General features: G+C 35.4%; 1 protein-coding gene and 2 long non-coding RNA genes across 8 annotated transcripts in view; 2 read left to right on the top strand and 1 right to left on the bottom strand.

Annotated features, from left to right (window-relative positions):
* Positions 1–20,447, top strand: part of ALCAM (activated leukocyte cell adhesion molecule) — a 204,304-nt gene that overhangs the window by 73,906 nt on the left and 109,951 nt on the right. The window lies entirely within an intron of this gene.
* Positions 988–7,480, top strand: LOC146397758 (uncharacterized). The gene is made up of 2 exons (XR_014824911.1): positions 988–1,761; positions 2,442–7,480. It is a non-coding gene; the product is annotated as an uncharacterized LOC146397758 (long non-coding RNA).
* LOC146397757 (uncharacterized) lies at positions 8,739–19,720 on the bottom strand. The gene is made up of 2 exons (XR_014824902.1): positions 16,223–19,720; positions 8,739–15,408 (listed from the first exon to the last, which is right to left on the bottom strand). It is a non-coding gene; the product is annotated as an uncharacterized LOC146397757 (long non-coding RNA).

Raw genomic sequence — 20,447 nt, 5'->3', positions numbered from 1 at the left:
TATTCTGACTGGTGTGAGGTGGTGAAAAATGACTATTTTAATAGGGACTACAATGAATCTGTAGATTTCCTTGGGTAGTATGGACATTTTAATGATTTTAATTCTTCTGATCCATGAGCATAATATATCTTTCCATTTATTTGTGTCATCTTCAAGTTTTTTCCTCAATGTCCTATAGTTTTCAGAGTACAGTTCTTTTGTTTCCTTAAATTTATTCCCAGGTAATTTATTTTCTTGATCCAATTGTAAGTGGGATTATTTTCTTAATTTCTCTGATAGTTCATTACTAGTGTAGAGAAATGCAGCAGATTCCTGTATGTCAATTTTTATAATCCTACAAACTTCCTAAATTCATTTATTAGTTTTAATAGGTTTTGGTGCTATCTTTAGGGTTGTCTATATATAGTTGAATATCATCTGCAAAAGTTTAATGTCTTTCTTTCCAATTTGGATAACTTTAACCCCCTTTTTTGGGGGAGTCCTGATTGCTCTGCCTAGGATTTCTAATACTATTTTGAATAAAAGGGGTAATAGTAAACATTCTTGTCTTGTTCCTGATCTTAGAGGAAAAGCTTTTAGCTTTTTTCTGTTGAGTATTATGTTATGTCTGGGTTTGTCTTTATAATACACGGTCTTTATTATGTTGGTGTATGTCCCTTATGTACCCACTTTGTTGAGAGTTTTTATAAATGGATTTTGAATTTTTTAAATGCTTTGTCTCAATTTATTGAGATGATCATATGATTTTCATCCTTCATTTTGTTAATGTGGTATATCATGTGATTGATTTGTGAATATTGAACCACTCTTTTCATCCCTGGAGTAAATTCTTTTAATGTACTGTTGAATTTGGTTTGCTAATATTTTGTTAAGGATTTTTACATTTCAGATTTTAAAGGAATTGAATATATTTTTATTTTTATTTTTTGTTTATTTATTTTTTTTGTCTTTTTGCCATTTCTTGGGGTGCTCCCGCGGCATATGGAGGTTTCCAGGCTAGGGGTCCAATCGGAGCTGTGGCTGCCATCCTACGCCAGAACCACAGCGACGCGGGATCCAAGCCGCCTCTGCGACCTACATCACAGCTCACGGCAACACCAAATCGTTAACCCACTGAGCAAGGGCAGGGACCGAACCCGCAACTCATGGTTCCTAGTCGGATTCATTAACCACTGCGCCACGACGGGAACTCCCTGAATATGTTTTTAAAGGCAAATCACTACTTATTAAAAGGAAGACAGGTTTATGCTTATAATTTAAAAAACTATAATTGTCCAAGTACTAGCTTTTTTTTTTTTTTTTTTTAAGTCCATGTCTGCAACCCTATACCACAGCTCATGGCAATGCCAGATCCTTAACCCATTGGGCAAGGCCAGAGATTGAACCTATGTCCTCATTGATGCTAGTCAGATTTGTTTCCACTGAGTCACAATGGGAACTCCCATAAGTTCTAGCATGTTTTTGACAAGTGCTCTGCTTTTGTTATCAAGTAATGCTGATGTTTGGCAGTAGAATGGAGTTCAGTCTTCCTTCATAGCATTGTTACCAATAAACACATATGGAATGATAGGATGTATTTATTTTTCCCTTTATAATGCTCCAAGGAGTAAACCAAAATTACGAGGAGAAAGATGCTTTATTATCCTGATTATAATTTTTCATATAGATTTCTAGATGTCTGTGTTTAATATGAACTCCTTTTTTATTCTTTTTTTTTTTTTTTTTTTTTTAAATTTAGGGAGTTCCCTTCATGGCTCAGAGGTTAACAAACCCAACTAGGATCCATGAGGATGCGGGTTCGATCCCTGGCCTTGCTCAGTGGGTTAAGGGTCTGGTGTTGCTGTGAGCTGTGGTGTAGGTTACAGACTCGGTTTGCCTTCCATGTTGCTGTGGCTGTGGTGTAGGCCAGCAGCTGCAGCTCCAATTCAACTCCTGTCCTGGGAACTTCCATATGCCACAGTTTCAGGCCTAAAAAGCAAAAGAAGAAAAAATTTTTCTTTTATTTTTGTTAAACATAAACTCTTGATATGTAGATCACCACCACTAATGAAAAACAGTTGTGATCACGAAATTCTAATGAAATAGGAGATGCTTTTTTTTTTTTTTTAAGAGGAAAGGTTAGTTGTTTAAAGGTCGTCTGAAGCTGAACTGAAGTATTTCAGTAACATTCTGAAAGCAATTCTGTTCCAATTGACAGACTTTTCTTTTTCTGATCAATTTAAAACTTAATATTGTACATATTTTATAGGGCTGTACTTTCGGCACATGGAAGTTACAAGGCTAGGCGTCAAATCGGAGCTATAGCCGCCAGCCTGTGCCACAGCCACAGCAATGTGGGATCCAGGCTGCATCTGTGAACCATACCACAGCTCACAGCAATGCCAGATCCTTGACTGACTGAGTGAGGCCAGGGATTGAACCTGCATCCTCATGGATCCTAGTCAGGTTCATAATCTGCTAAGCCATGACTGGAACTCCCTATTTCTTTCTGTTTATAAAACTTTCAACCTTAGGATTTTATAAACAGTAGAAATGTGATATACATAAACTACATATATAAATGCATAAAATATTGGTTGGTATAAAATTATTCATCACTCATCTGATGAAATGCCTTACGCTAAAAAAAAAGTCCTTTCTAGTTCTTTAGTCTCTATCAAAATAAACAATTCCAATAATCTTCTGAATCCCTTTTCAGCCAACAGCTCTGAGACATCTTGCCTCTACACGTGACACTGCCTTTTTAGCCAATTCCAACTCAGAGAGATGAGTAACCATGGCTCCATCCAATTTTCTACATGACATCTGTGGCACCAGAGACATTCACAGGCTCTCTGTCCTGGAGAGCTGTCCCTTGGATGGAGCTTGAATTTCTGTAAGAAAATCATTGACACAGGAACTCAATCAGAACTCTGCTTTAGGACTAGATGTTGCCAGGGCTCGGATGCTGACAAGGCCATGTTTTTTATCTCTGGGATTTTCTGCCCCTCCCCCATGAAGCTCAGTTCCTCCAGGCTGGCAGGGAGCTTGCCTCTGCAGTGGAGGGTGACAGACCCCCTTTCATGATGAGCACATACAAGCACAGGGAGCAGAGTCTTGCTATTCATTGAGCTGCACAGCTGTGACAACTGGATGCTGCTCCGGTGTCAAAAATCAGGGGCAGGGCTTCAGTATAGGCAAAAAGGAAGATAATTTAAGCACAAATAAACTGCTTTACATGCACTCTGAATTTATTTTCTCCCACTTGCCGTGATTTAAGATCCAACCTTTATTTTACTGAAACTTTGTAGCTGTAACATGACCATTATTTTCCATAGCCTCATATGAAAAAAAATAATAACCATATTTTCACATCTCAAAAGACATATTTTCATATTTAAGTAGCTTGGTGGATCTTTGGCTTTAATGTTTTCTTAACTATATGCTCTCTCTTTTTTATCAAACCTTGGGTTCAACATAAAATAGGATCTTAGTGATTCATCTTTGATACAGTTGTATGCTTTGTCTCACTGCAGGTTGTGTGGAATAATAATGATTCAGTTGGTTCTTCACTTTTTTGTGAACAAAAAGCTTGAATATTTAATGAATAAACTGCTCAAATCTTGAAGGAATACAGGCATGTTCACCAGGCATTTTTAGAATGACATGAAAGAGAGTCTATAGCACATGGCTATTTCCAGCTAAGCAAACTTAAAAAGCACATAAAGAGTTAATTCAACTCTATAAATGAATATGCTAATCAAGGCATAATTTATCTCTGAAGAAACATATTTATTGTGTCTACTATTTGATTAGATGGCTTCAATGTTCAATTAATCAGTTACCTCTCAATATCATTCCTGAGAGTTGCTTAATTAATCCGTTGCACTGAAACCCTATTCATTCTACTAGCTATCCCTTGCCCCTTTTTCAAATGACAAAACCCAGGAACTGTGCCATGTAAAGACTTTATGTCAATGTCAGGTGAAGGTTGATAAGTGGCTGACTTTTTTTCTTTATTAGGTTAATCAAACTAATCAGCCTTATAGGATTTACATTTGTCAAAAATTTTAATGGGATGAAACTAATGAGAACTAGAGGAGGAAAATCACCACGAGAATGATGGTATTGTTTGTATACCTCAATGGAAGTATACTACCTTCATCATATGGATTGTTTTCTCATCTTTTTCCAAATGATTACTTTTTTAAAATGCTGGCAATTGAACCCAAACTAGTCAATTGTGCTATACTACCACATCTGTCATTAACAGATAAAGTATGATAGGTCCTGATGTCTTTGAATCAAAAAGTTTTTATATATTTACTGCCTTCTGGGTACTACTTATTGCTTTCCAAATGATATTAATAATAATTATAGTAATAATTCATTGCCAACTAATAATAATAATAATTCATTGTTTGCCACAAATTTACCAGTTTGGAAGTGCTTCATATACAACATAGAGAAGCCACTGCAAGTAATGGTTGAAATACTCCACCAATAAATCACAATGTCATGGTATTTCCCTGTACTTTTGTGTTTCCCACGCTTGGAATCACTCTTCTCTTTCCTTCTTTTCCTCCTGATATTGACTGAGACTCCATATTTTCCCTCAGTGTCATTCTCTTTTGCTCTGCAGAAGCAGAGGCATTTTTGTAGAAGCTATACCAAAATTGGTGTGCAGATTTTATATCATTCTTCTTCTCAATGACCCAGGCCAATTGTCATCTCCCAATACCACCTCACATAGACCCATTTAGCATTCCGAAAAGGATTTAAAATACTTTGAATTGATCATGGTTATCCCACATAACTCTAAAATAAAATAGTCATGAAAGTATAGGGTAGTGTTTCTTTAATTGTGTGAGTGCCTTACATCCTTTTTGAGAAAACTAATAGTAATAATAGTATTTGTATTATACATGAGTACTTTAAATTTGTCAAGCACATTTTAAAATTTCATATAAAATAAAATATACTATTTCCTTTCATCTTATCCTCCCATCATTCTTACATGCTATTATTTTATCCATTATACACATGAAAAAACAGAGGCACTGCGAGATTAAGTCACTTGCTTAAGAGCACAGAACACACAGCTGCCCTATTAAAAGGGCGATAACATTGTATTTATAATTTTTAAAATGAGATTGTGAAAGTCCTTGCAGGTTTATGACAACTGCTTTGCTTTTATCATCCAACACTATAATCAAATAATACTTCTCTTATTCATACTCATAGAGCTAATCACAAAAAAGAATACTATCTATTAGCCAGGTTTCATTGAGTATCAACTAATTACAAACAAACTATTTTAGGATAAAAAGAGAATTTATTGGCTTGGAGTGCTAGGAAGTACAAGGGTACAGATGGCTGTAGGCTTGACTGTATCCAGGTACTGAACTGTGTAATCAGGATACTGTCTCGCTGTCTTTCAATATACTTTCCTCTGTATTAACCATGGGAAGCTGAGTATTTCAAAAGTTTGGAAGGTGGACCCTGAATCAGTTAGCTTGTATTTTGGTCATGGCTCCTTCATTTAATAACTGGTAGTGTCCAGTGATATCCCATTTGAAAGGGAAATGATAAATAAATTACTCCTCAGTGTTCACTGCTGCATAGAATGGAATGGTGCTGGCTCACAGTAGATGCTCATTAACATTTGTTGAATTAATAATATCATGTAACAACACACACTTGCTCAGCTACTGAAAGAAGTTAAGTCAAACCCTTGTCTTTTTAAGATAATTAAACTAAAACATTATTCATAAGCTTTGTTGGATGTATGGTTTACCCAAGTTCTGATTTCCATAAAAAATTATTGGAAATGATAAATGCAAAATACAGAAAAGACAAAAACACACACTAAAAGATGCAGAAAAGGCAATGTAGGAACAGTACACATGAATGACAAACTTAAAAGTATAAATTGAATGACTTAAGGTACAAATTTCCAGTGACAAAATGCAAATAAATACTGGTAAGTTTTTCAGTAAATTGAGTCCTTATAAATAATATCAGTGTTACAGTAGATACAAAGCATCCTTTCCTGCTGTTTTTGTATGCATTTTCAGCAGAAGTATATTCATAGTTTGTGTGATAATTATTTATCCAAGCTTGAATAATACATAAAGCAACTATATAGGGTTTCCCTGAACTCCTATTTGCATTTTACATGTGGATGTGCAGTCAACTCAAACTCATTGGAGTACAAAAAGGTGATATGTTTCATCTTAAATGAGTACAGTAAAGTCCATAGGTAGATTTTTAGCTGCATTATATTAAAATAAAAGTATTTCTAAGTTAAACACTTGAAAGCTTCTGTTTGTTATGGACTTCAGTGAAAAATAGTTCCAGTTAGTCATGTTTTCTATCTAAAGGTTCGTAATTTTATTTACAAATATTTACACAAATATGTAAAATTAACAGTTTAAAAATGATCTGACTCTTTGAAACTAATGTGCATTATTATGTAGACCATACGAAGCTTAAACATTTCTTAACAATTTAGGGCTGGTCATCATGAATATCAATTACACACTGATGTGCTTAGAATTATTTGCCTTTGTTCTAAATGATGTTGCTATTATTGTGACCCCCACTAGAATTATTTATTTATCTATACTCTGCCTTATGGTAAAGGGCTTAATATTCCTTACAGAATAGATTTTAAAGACTTTAAAATAATGTTAAGAAAACTAGGAGTTCAGGACACAGATGAATTAAGTAAAACAAATAAGATGAGGTTGGGGAATGATAGTACGAAGTGTGTGTTAGGAAGTGCTGTTCATTTGCTAGAGGAAGGCACAAGTGACTAGCAGCCTACAAAAATGGGGAAATGTCATATATGCTGCAAGTTCCTGTGCTCAGATGTGCAGAAGAATCAGGACTATTTCCAGGCCTGAGAAAAACTTTCTGGTGTTTACATGTCTTCCCATATGTTCTCTTAACTCTACCTGGCTTGTCTTACAACTCCTCACTCGCTTGCTCAAAACACTGCTCAGAAATCCCTCATGCATTCCTAGAATGGTGTTGCTAGGTACCCCTCCCTCATAGTCCTGGCATTTGAGACGTATCAGTATCATTGCATTTACAACATTGTATAATATTTATTTAATCATCTTTCTTCACCATGGTTTTGAAAGCTTCTTAATAGCAGTGGTTCTGTATTATTCATCATATTTTATCTCTAAAACCTAGCACAGTATCTGATAAATTACAAATAATCAATAAATATATCTTGGGGGTTCCCATTGTGGCTCAGTGGATCATGAACCTGACTAGGATCCATGAGGATGAGGGTTTGATCCCTGGCCTTGCTCAGTGAGTCACGGATCTGGTATTGCTGTGGTGTAGGTCACAGACACAGCTTGGATCTGACTGATATGGATGTGGCATAGGCCAGCAGCTGTAGGTCTGATTCAAGCCCTAACCTGGGAACTTCCATATGCTGCAGGTACAGCCCTAAAAAAACAACAAACAAAACAAAAACAATAAATATAGCTTGAATGAATGAAAAGGTACTGGTATTCTGCTAAAGAACCTCCTAAACCACACACTTGTTGCTGGTTTCCCAGATGTATTTCTTCTAATCTTCCTACAGGCAGTTCAAATAAACTTTATAGCTGAACCAACACACTGCAGCTCAGTGTCTGCAACCACAGGACTCACTTAACCCAGAGATACATTTTAGAGGACTTGCTGGTTTAAGAATCATCATACAATCTTAGGAAGTTATTTCATTCAAATAAATGCTTGATATACTGTAGTCTCTCCATGGATGCTTGAAACTGCCAAAACTGTACCCTATTTAGTATATACTGTGTTTTTCTCCTATATTGACATACATACATATGATAAAGTTTAGTTTATAAATTAGGCATTGTAAGAGATACCATAATAATAAAATAGAACAGGAGTTCCCGTCGTGGCTCAGTGATTAACGAATCCGACTAGAAACCATGAGGTTGCAGGTTCGATCCCTGGCCTCGCTCAGTGGGTTAAGGATCCAGTGTTGCCCTGAGCTGTGGTTGTAGGTTGCAGACGCGGCTCAGATCCTGCGTTGCTATGGCTCTGGTGTAGGCGGCTATAGCTCCGATTAAACCCCTAGCCTGGGAACCTCCATATGCCGTGGGAGCAGCCCAAGAAATGGCAAAAAAGACAAAAAATAAAATAAGATAAAATAAAATAAAATAAAATAAAATAGAACAGTTATAACAATACACTGTAATAAAAGTTATGAGAATATGGTGGTCTCTCTAAGAATATCTTACTGCACAGATTTAATGCTTTTCCCATCTTAATTAAGCACTTTCCCCACACTGGTCATAACTTTCAGTTTGAGGTGCAACAGTACAACTATTTGAAATTTCTTTTTCTTCACAATTTCACAGAAAGAAGACTCCTTCTTATCGTAGATCTTAACAACACAGGATATGATTTTTTTTTCTTTCCTTATGGAGACAAGAACTTTCATCTTCTCACTTAAAGGAAGCACTTTATGGCTTCTCTTTGGCAAATCTGAATTGCCAGCATTATTGCTTTGGCAATTTAGGATCATTTTTAAGTAAAATAAAGGTGACTTGAGCACAAGGCACTGTGATAAATCTGTAGCTGATATGATAACTTGGTGGCTACCAAGTCACCCACTACTAAGTGACAAATAGGCTAGATATGCTGGGCAAAGAGACAATTCACATCCTGGGTGGGATGGCGCAGGACGGTGCAAGATTTCATCTACTCAGAACAGCAAGCAATTTAAAACTTATGTTTATTTCTGGAATTTTCCATTTAACATTTTTGGACTGTAGTTGACCAAGAACAACTGAAACCACAGAAATCAAGACTGCAGATGAGGTGGGAACTACTGTATATTAAGCAGTGTTAAGTTCAAGGTTACTTTTTCTGGAAAGTACTTTGAATACTGTGGTTCTGTGCTGCTCCTTTAAGTGAGGAGTCATGTGCTTTACTTGTTAGTGAAAGTGGGTGTACCATTGTCTTTTGTTAAAAAACCAGACAGACCTATGTGGGTAAAGGCAGAATTCTACTTCAACACATAACGAAATGTTAAATATCACTAAGCATGCAGAAATAAAGACTGCTTTAGTTTTGTTTGTTTTTTAGTTTTTAAGGTTTTGTTTTTTGTCTCATTTTTAAATTAAGCTATTGGCTATCACTTCTTATTGCTCTGTGAGGACATACCTACTCAAAAAATTTACTTTCTAATTTAAGCTTAATTGGTAAACTGGATATTTAGGCTTTTTAAAAAATTATCTAAATAAAAATAAGGTAAACCTCAAATAGGTACCTAAAGAATTTCTGCTAAGCATGTGATAGCTTAGGTGGATACTAAACCTGCTTTTCTTCCCAGATTCCCTATCTACATGAAGGGCTAGCTAGATATGCTGGGCAAAGAGATGATTCACATACTGGGTGGGACAGAGCAGGACGTTTTCATGTTTGAGCTCTCTCTTACTTCCTCATATCCAGTTATTCAACAAGCTGTGTCATTTAACTTCTGAAATAGCTCTTCTCCTGTTTTTCAGCTCCTCTTTTATTGGGGGCTCACATCGTACATGGACCACTGTAGGAATGTCCTGTCTGGTCCCTGTACCTTTCATCTCAGTCCCTCCAACCCAACCATCACATTCATCTCTTAGGGACTTTCCCCAAATATATATCTTTCTATAAATATGTCCCATCCTTAGGGTAAAAGCCAAACTCCTTATTCACTCATTAATTCACATAAATTTCTAACACCTCTTCTGTACCAGGCACTGTGTTGGGTACTTAACACATACAAAGCTTCCCAGGATCGTATTTCTGCCCTGCTTCATCTCCTAGCACCCCAGGTCAGATCCCATGAGTACACTCACCATTCAGAATGCAGAATGTTCTCTTACACTTCCAAGTCTCTGCACACCCTGGTGCCTCAGTGTGAGATAGATGCCTTTCTGTCTTTGCCCTTCAAGGTGCATCTCCTTGGTGAAAACTTTCTTGGCACTCCTGCCCATTCCTGGACAGAGAGAGAAACTATATCTTTGATGCTCACTTAGCCATCTTTTCTACACAGTGCTTAAGTGAGCATTTTAATCTCAATGTTTGTAACTGTTTGTTTCCTTGCATTACTTTCCTAATAGCTTGTGAAGTAAGGACATTATCTTGTTCATCTTGATATCACCAGAGCTTTACAGGGCATCTGACAAATAGCGAATATTCAGTTAATGTCTACTGATGAAATTGCTGAATGGCCACCTGCCTGCTTTAAGATGGGTAATGCATTATGGTGCTACTCTGATACAAGCCCTGTTGTATGTCTTGGTTATTTGTAAAAATTATCTTCTATTTTCTCTTCCAATGAGACTGTAAGCCCCTGTAGGGCATGGAGCTCTTTCTCCTGTGGTACCTAGCAAGGGCCTTGGCACATAGTAAGTACTCAATCCCCAATTATTAAATTGAACTTTGAAAACAGTCCAACAAATTTCTCTGTAGTCTCTTTGAACTTCCAAAATGATGACTTCATTGCTGAATACTCATTAAAGAGGTATAAAGAAGGAATTGCAGAACTTCCTAGGGAAATCATTTCTCCTCTGAGTTCCTGTTCTCTTCTGGCTTCTTACCCACTCTGATTGACTAAACATTAGGCTTGGTCAGAGAAGGGCCAGGAAACTGTGGGAGGAAAAGCTGTACCATGCAATAGAGACTTTTGAAATAAAAAGAAAATTGGATTTTTTGATGGCAGAAACAGACTGAGGAAAATTGTTGGAAATATTAATTCAAGGAACATCTTGGGTGAGAGGAGGCAGAATCAGAAAACAGTGTGGGAAAGGAAGCAGTTAAAGTGAGGCAGTTTGACAGTCTGTGGTGGATACTCTCCCTGGTATGACTAATTGAGAATTGATTGTGCATGCAGAAAGGTTATGTTTTATTAAGGGAAACCTTTTTCCCTTTTGTCTTTATGAAATCCGCTCTTCTGCAGATGTTATTCCCTTCCCATACTAAACCCTCATTAATTTATAATTCACCGCACTGCTTTAAAAGTGCTGTGCAGATTTCCTGTTTCTCTCACATACAGTACTTCTATAAGTCAAGTAGGATATAGGTTGAAATGCCACTTGTCTTGAGAGCTGCACGCCAGACTTGCTGGTGCCAAAACATTCCACCAGTCGTCTCTTAGATCATTGTAAATGTTTCGAAGTGCTATTTTGCAAGCTCCATGAAAGTGAATTTGGGCTCTAAAACAACTCTTTTACTGTTGACTATAAATTGACTCTGGTTTCTGGAATCTGAAATCAAAGCTAAATGCAGTCTCTTAGTGCAGATCTGTTAATTTTAAGGACAGGTACCCTCACACAGCAAGGGGCAACATTTGCCCAATGCAGACTCTGAGGACGTAGGCAGTAGGAATGGAGAGAAGGAAATGAATCTTCCTCCACCATCCAAACTGCGCTATCTGCTAGCAGATTTGACAGAACTTGGGAAATCACTGGATAGCAATATGTAGAAGTCAAAATGGCTTTTCAGTTTCTAATTGCTCAACATGTCATTAGCGAAGTTACAAAATAAAAAGTAGTTTTAACACCATTTTTTAATTGAATTTCGCTTTATGGATACATAGAAAATAGGAAGATAACTTGACAATTTAGATAATTTTAAAAATCTTAAGCATCCTGAATATTCAATGCCTAAGAAATATATAGACACCCTTGGTCTTTTTAGAGACTTCAAGTAAGTATGGAGTGTGTGTGAGAGAGAGGGAGAGGGAGAGAGAGAGCGCGAGCAGGTACTGGGGTAGTTATATTGTCATGGTGTACCATCAGGGTTTATAATCTCACTTATCCCACAGGTTCAATCTAGGGGGGTTGACAGAAACATGTGCCTGAACTAAATGGGCAAAAGCTATTCAGCTCTAGTTGATCAGTCCCAAATAAGAAAACAGGCCCAGTAGGAACAGATCTTGTATTTTTCCAAGAGAAACTAGAAAACTAATTTTTTTTTTGTCATGCATTCTCACATGAATATCTGCAACCAGCTAACATTAAAAATTTGTGATGGTCGAGTAAAACACCTATATGAGACAATTCATCTTCAAGTTTGAGGGATTAGGGTCTTGGTGGCAAAGTAAGACTTATGTTAAAAATTTCAAAAGAAGTATAAGTCATTACATAATTAGATGTAAATAAAATGAAGTGTCAGTTGACAAACTTCTAAGTGTAGAAGGGGAAAGATCACTGTTGGCTGAGGTTAACCAGAATTATATGAAGGAATGTGATGTTATCTGAAACTTAAAAACTAGGTGGCTATCAGTCACAGTAAGCAGAGGAGGCAAGTATTCCAAGCAAGAGAAATAGTATGAAGCATAGAGATGATAATTTGGGAAGACAATGAATAGCTTAAACAACATGAGAACAAAAAAAGGACTAAAACCATTTCTTCTAACTCCTAGTCCATTGTTTTCTCTTCCATGCTCTCTCACCTCATATCTTGACCTAGGATAAAATAGAGATATTCATTAATTTATTAATTAAATATTTATTGAATGCCTACTATGTACCAAGCAATACTTCAGGCTCTAGATGACAGTGCCTGTTATACATGCTCTCCCATATGTATTGACAAAGGTCAAACCAATCTTATTACAAGTTGATAACATAAATAGTCACATTAGATACACTAATTATTCTAGAAGAAAGTAGAGTTACTTGAGAATTTCCATAATCCTGTGAAAATATAGTCCAGAAATATTTTAATTATGAGATTTTTTTATATCCTTCCAAATATACTCATCAAATATTTCTCAAAGAAAAGAGTATAAAACAATCTCATGTTCATCAAAAGTTTTTTAAAGAAACTAGAAGTCGGTAGCCAAAGACAGCAGAATGGTCAGTTAATGAATACATTCCATTCAACAGCCATCAAATGAATACTTATCATCAGGACAGATATTAAAATTGTTTAGTAATATATTTATACTTTGCCTTTTTGCCTCTCATGTCTTTTGACAAGGCGCCACATAGATTTTCAGAGATAAGTAGAAAGCATAAAAGAGAGAGAAAGAGCAACTCTTTTGGGGGAGTGGGGGCAATACTAATATATATACCAAAAAATCTTTGATTATACATAACATTTAATTTTATGAAAAAATAATATCCATGTATAAATATAAAAATTATTTGGCTTTAAAGCTTTAACAAATGCCTTTATATTTTCTAAAATATGACAATCTCCTTTTACAGTTGAAGTATATTTCAAAAGGCCCATTTTTAACAGTGTAAAATGAAATGTGTTTAAAGAATAATTGCATTGTTAATCAATGAATATGAGTAAATTACTGGGGGTGGGGAGGGTAAGATTTATTCAATTGTTCATTGTCCATAGCAAAGTAAATTGCAGAACATAAAGCTAACAGAAGTCTATGTCGATGTTTCAAACAGAGTATTACTCTTAGACATAGTCAAACAGTTGACAACCATTCCAAAAGCATTAAAGCCTAGGTAGTTTAATATAAAATATGTACTTACAAAGCTTGTATTGCATAGTGACATTCAGCTTTAAAATGCTGTATTGCTGGCCTAACCTTTCCATCCGTTTCTCATAGTCTTCTTATCCAGGCACTCTTCCAAGACACGCAGAATATTAGCTGTGCACTCTCTAAATTTAACTTGGAAATTGAGAGAGATCAGATCCATATGTACAAGAATAATAAAGTGTCAGCATGACCATCTTAAACCTGTATCTTGGATATTATTTTAAAAAGCTACTCCTTCATAGCTGACATACTGCATAACAAATATAATGCATTTTAATCTTATTTTGTTGCATTCCTTTTAAGAAAACTGTATTTCAATCATGAAAAGGGATACAAATAAATATCACTTAGCAATTTTGATTAGAAAGTATATACCCAAAAGTAACATCCTAGCATTTGAATTTAAATAATATTTCATCTCCTTCAGTCCTGTTTCTACTATGTCAGCACAGCATTATTCCAGGCAGCAGCTATTAGGGTGGTTGTCTCTTTAATGTTGGCTCTCTTGTGTACATTTTACTGCCTGCTCTGATGGAATTTTTATCTTCACAAATATATTTCCTAATTTGTTTGTTTCTGTGTCCAGTAAGTCTGTATGCTAAGAAGGTAAAGGTATAGCAATCTTTCAGTGACATAACTTTAAAAACAGAATTTTCCAACAGTGGAACAACTTGACACACTTTCTTAAGGCATTTTACTTAAAAAAAAATAAATTTTTTCTTGTTTTTTGATTCACATTTTACAAGAATTGGGAGTTTGGAGGGTTTTGAGAAAAGGAGGATTACTCTATGAGTACCTCCTGCATCACAAGGCTGAACTAATTCTCTTAAAAAGTTTAAAATTTGCAATTACTCTAAAAGAAATCCTTTGTTGACTTTTGGAGATAACACAGATGTCTACTACATTTTTCATATGAATGTATTATAATACGTAACTGTGGAATATTGAGGCCATGGATTCAGAGATGCAATGAAGCTATTTAGGAATTTGAAAGATTTTGTTCTGTTATTGAAGTATTTTGCCTGAAGTCACTTAATCAATAGAAGGAATAGCAATTTCCCAGAGACTGCAGATTACTTTATCTGGATGATTGGCAATTTATGATATTTGCATTCTTCATAATGAAGGTTCTTATAGTGCTCAGGTATTTTGTTCACCACAAGCTAAAAAAAGCTAACAAAATGTGCAGCTTGTTTTGCCATCTTTAGTGCCTGTGAAATATCTGCTGCTCTCAAAGAGCCAATTTGTCAACCTCCATGTCTGTGCAAGGTAGTGCATAGAACAGAGACAGTCATGTCTTAGACAATTAAATGCATTTATTTTCTTGTCCAAGTATATTTTTGTAGTGTTGGTAAGTTCAGGTTTTTTGTTTTCTTTTGGGTTTTTTTTGCTTAACAAAATGTTCACTGAAAGCTTCTACTTATAGGAATATTTGACTCTATTAAATGCAATATAATGGAAAAGTAATTGAAAGTAATTAGTAAGTTAGCATTGTTTATGCTGTGCATAATCCTGATTCCCAAACAAAAGTTCTGACAGAACTTTTAGTTTAAAAAATAGTGAGCATTTTAGAAAGGAAATTTTTCTGTATTTTGGTTGCATTTGGTTACTCAACACAATCAGGTCTCAATTCACAAAGAGATTTAAAGTGTCTTCAAGTGAGAGACCTAGTTTTTTCTTTATATTTCCTCCTTCATAACTGTAAGCACACTGGGACAAATAATAAATTTTACTGCATTGGATGCCCATAGAATAATATAGTATATTTCCTACTTTACAGGAAACTATCTTATTATCAGTAGGCAGAAAGAAAGAAGTCATATCAAGAAATAATCCTTCCCAGAATAGGTGACTACATTTGCTGATTAATAGGGTTTTAACATGAGGACTCTGCTTGTCTCTGGCAAAGTACCTACAAAATAATATTGTGGTAGAAATAGATAACAAGAGATTAAAGTCTGTGAGTGATTTGGTGCAGGAAATAACAGAAAACATGCTACATTTTCTGAATATATTTTTGAGATTCAATTTGAATTTATATCTTTTTTGTTGTTGTTGTTTTGGTTTGGTTTGGTTTTCGATTGCAGCATGTGGAAGTTCTCAGGCCAGGGATCACATCTGTGCCACAGCAGCAACCAGAGCTGCAGCAGTGGCAAAGCAGCCAGGGAGCTCTCACGAATTTAGATCCTAATTAGTCAGTGTAATGAATTTTGACAATGCCATTCAGCCAACCTAGCCAATATACAGAATATCGCCCTCCCTCAAGCTTACTCCTTCATGTCCCTTACTAGTCTATTCCAGGTTTGTTATTGCTGAGCACATGGCAACTCTTTTTTTTTTGACTTGTTTATATTTTGTCATGGGCTCAGGGAAAGAATCTGTGTAGAGAAGGAAAAAGATTCAAGAGTGAGGGCATCAAGTAATGATGTAATTTTAAGAAAGTAGAAACATAACTTTCCTGAACTGGAGATAAAGTGTATAGACATACATTCCTAATGATGTTAATCAATATGACTTTTTCCAGAAAATTCAGTCCTGTTAAGGAGTAGGTTTTGGGAATCAGAAGGTGTAATTTAGCCAAGATTGGTTATAGGAAAGGTGAGTTCAGCAGATGATCAAAAGTGTAATGATAACTAGAGCATAGTAAAAAAATACATAGAGGACAAAAATTATTAAGGATCAAGGGAATGTCAGTTACTATAAGACATTTACACCCACTGATTATTTGTGGTTTGAAGAGGTTGTGACCACTTTTAGCATAATGTCTAAAAGTAGCTATCTCCAGTTTATACCTAATTTCTTTTTCCAGCTTTAAAATGGTAACTTGTTTATTTGAAAACAACATGATTGATAATCCTTTGTCAAATTTAGGAAAATTTTCATTTTCTTTTCTATTACCCTTATTATAGATAAGCATTAAAAACACATTTGTTGATGAAATCCTACCTCCAAACGTGGAATTTTTTGTAGTTTTTAGTCTTTCATAAAAACATCTTTGTCTCAGATTAAACCTGACTAGAATGACAGACCGCTGCATGTTACCAAAGAGGAAAGTAGGTTTTTAAATACCAGGAAAAGTACATCAAGAAGAGCAGCTGTCATTCAAAACCCAGCTCTGCAATGGTTTCACTAACAAAGTGATGCCTGTGTCTAAATTGCCATCCACTCCATATGACATTAATTTTGTATTCATCTTTTATGGAAAACAGTCAAATAGTAAATATAATTTTTGAAAATTTCCTCCATCATTTGTTTCTTGGTTTTTGCTTTCTAACTCAAAGAATGTGATGATAGCTGTTTTCATTATTCCTGCTTTATGATTATATTTTCTTAACTCTTCAGTATTTGTGAGGGGGAGGCTTCTGCCCTTGAAGGTCCGAATTCCCCTAATTTTCAGTGCTCTCTACACCTAGTAAGTGCCTTTCTGGTCATCTTGAATGTTCTCCAAGAAAGCATGGGGGATGAATAGGCCAGGGTGACTATGCTCTTAAGTGCAAATCACAGCCATTTGAGCAATCAGAGGCCAGAGATCAGGCAAAAGCATTCTTTAACACTGTGCCATCTTCACATTTTTATTTAATGGTTACTCATTTATTAAGGCTGCATATATTCTGAAGATTCTGCTTCTTGTGTAAGAAGTGTCTAAGTGCTCTTCTTATATCCATTTGTTCTTTTTATGTTAAAAAAAAAAAGTCCTTCCTTTCCCAGCTCCATTAGTTATTGGAGCCATTCTTTTTCATGTGCCAGGATGTAGCTCAAAGGTTAACTTGTCCATCCAGCTTAATCAAGAGGTGACTGTACACTGGTATCTTTGAGACATCTAGAATGAAAAGGTTATAAACCCTGAATGTTTAGAACATTGTTTCAGCACATATTAATTACTGACAAATGACCTGAATTGATTCTGGCTAGATTCAGGTCAAGTGAGCAAGCAGATATTTGACTTCTAGCCTCAGATACTAGCAGCCTGGCAGTTGGTTTTTTCCATCAGGAGACCCAGGGTCTGGCCTCAACTGCTGGAATGAGTTAAGACTTTTTATTTTATCAGTCCCACATAGGGCAAGTGAGTAGGCTCTGCAGAAGTGATTTGCACTAAGTAAGCTTGTCAGAAACTGATTTATGGAGCAAAATGGCATTTTATCAATTTCAAGTGAAAAGAAAGAGCACGGACTTTGGAACCAGGTAGAATGAGGTTTAATCCTCAACCTCACCATTTAACAGCTGTGCAACTTTGGATATATAATTTAATCCCTCTGAATTTAATCATCCTAGTTGTAAAATGAATATAATACTTATTCAGGACTGTGCTGAGTATTACATAGGCTATACATGAAAAGTGCATAGGACCTTCCCCTGGAATGTTTTATATACTAAATAAATATTACTTTATTTTTCTTCATTCCTGTTGAAAACAGAAATGTTTATGTAATGAAAAAATTGATATACTAGTAGATGGTCTATAAATTAGTTACTTCATGAGTGTAGAATTGAACAAAGCAGGGTATTTTCATCTAGTACAGATTAAATGAATTAATCTTCTTCAACCTAGTAATATTTCTGGGTGAATAACTAATGTTGGACTTTAGCCTTAAAAAGCTTCTCCTGTGATGAATGTAAGAGACAAACAGAAAACATTTCACTATATACCTCTCATTTTTCAATATTCCTTATTAATTGCATACCTCGCATAATATAATCTTTCCTAGAAGATGACTTCCTTAGATAATTTGACTCCTAATCTTTTGTGACTCATTTTTTAAATAGGAATATATTTTAGGATCTTCAGTGAGGTTTAGAGTGATTAGAGTGTCGTTTCTACACATTTATGTTGGTTCTTATTAGCTTAAATTTCAGATGATTTGCAAACCCTGATTCAGAAATGAGAAAACTTTATTTGGTGCCTGCAGTGTGCCCAGTACACACTTGGGAATTACACTGGGGAACAATCCAAATAAGGCGTCTCATTTTGCAAAACAGCACTGTAGTTTTTATTATTTTTTATGTCTGACCACCATTGCCTCAGACATCTTATGAAACTCCTTTCCTCATTTTTTTCCTCTCTCATGTTAAATATTTCAATTTTGTTGAGGTCTGGAAGTAGGAATCAAGTTTTTGTGACCCTTTCCCTGTGGTTGCTTGATGCCCCATGAGGGGGAGGGAGTGGGAGGGAGTGGGAGGGATCGGGAGCTTGGGCTTATCAGACACAACCTAGAATAGATTTACAAGGAGATCCTGCTGAATAGCATTGAGAACTATGTCTAGATACTCATGTTGCAACAGAAGAAAGGGTGGGGGAAAAAACTGTAATTGCAATGTATACTTCTAAGGATAACCTGACCCCCTTGCTGTACAGTGGGAAAATAAAATAAAAAAAAAAAAAAAAAAAAGAAAGTAGTACCAATTTATACCCTTCTCAAGAAAGTTGAATGTGACAAGGGATGTAGGCAAGAAAAGGACAGTTACAATAGAATGTGTTAATTTCAACGTAGAGTTCTGTGTATGGTGTAACAGAACAAATTGTGGTTTTAGAGAAGGAAAATGCCTGGTTGAAACTGAACATGTCCCTGGAGTTTAGCTAAGAAATACTAAGATAGCCTTTAACCAAACTCTTGGCTTTACTACTGCTCTCTTCCTCTGACACAGCTACAGACTAGGATAACTATAAAATATGCAATAAAACCATGTTATTAATTGCCACTTAATAAAGACTAATTAGTAAGAAGTTGGGTTGATCAACTGTTGAATGGTTAGTTAGTAATACCAAGAGATCCAATGACATAACTTTGACTACTCTATACCCTTCTGAAGCAATATTATATAGTGAACTTTCTTTTTAGAGACTGTATCTGTGAACTTGACTAGCAATCATTCCTTTACATGAGTTTTTATAAAGAAGTAGAAAATACGAATTATTTTTTCATCCTATCAGCATAGAAGGAAGACAAACTAATGAATAGGCGTGTCCATTGGAAGAAAGCTGTGGTTCCAAGCTTGTGGTAAGCAGTGCATATGAAAGGTTGCTGAAGTAATTTATTCTGCCATCTCTATTCCTTTTATGAAAAAGAATTTCATACGAACATGGCTGAACAGAACCGTGTTTAAGACTACATAAAATAATATTCAGTTCAGTTCTGTTGTGTGTTTATACCTAAAATGTGAAGCTGCCATGTCAGAAAACATTGGTATCTATCTAAAAAAAAAAAAAAAAAATCACTATATGTCCACTCCAGCCTCTTATTTCAGATATTGCATTTTTCAGTTGTGAAATTTTATTTGGTTTCTTATTATTTTCTTGGTATCATTTCTAATTTTTCTTTAGTAAATGTCTTTGAATATGGTTATAATAGCTGCTTTAAGATCCTTGCCTGCTAATTTGAGCATTGGGTCTCACAATGGCCAGTTTTCTTTGATTATCGTTTCATTACATGTGAATCATATTATACTGTTTATTTATATGTGTAAAAATTCTGTGTTGTATACTGGACTTGTGAATAATACAATGTGGAGATTCTGGACTCCTTTATAGTCTCCCAAAGAGTAATTTTTGTTTGATCGATTGTTTGTTTTATGAAGCAATTAATTCCAAGTTTTATCTTCACAGCTCCTAGAAATAGCTGACCTTTTTTTTTTTCATATCTTTTAGCCTTAATCGGATTTCTTAGAGTCTTCACTTCTTATGTATAGTTCAGAGCTCTGCTAGATAATAGACCCAGTTTATATACAGTATTATCCCCTGCCTCTCTTCAGTTCTTTCTTTTCCATGATTTCCCCCTCATTCTTCAGATGTTGTAACTCTAAACTCTGGTTTGTTAAGCCAGTGAAACTAATGGGTCTTATGTCTTTATGTAAATTGAAAGCACTCAAGAGAGAACTAAAGTAAGCAGAAAGTAGAGAGTAGTTGATAGTTAGAGAATGGCACTGGATAAATTCAGATAAA

Source organism: Sus scrofa, chromosome 13, assembly GCF_054392235.1.
Source record: "Sus scrofa isolate SSC_HxYL_T2T_F1_AM1 chromosome 13, Sscrofa_HxYL_maternal_Yorkshire_Landrace_v2.0, whole genome shotgun sequence".
Classification (NCBI taxonomy): Eukaryota; Metazoa; Chordata; class Mammalia; order Artiodactyla; family Suidae; genus Sus; species Sus scrofa.
This window is presented reverse-complemented; position numbering and strand designations above follow the sequence as displayed.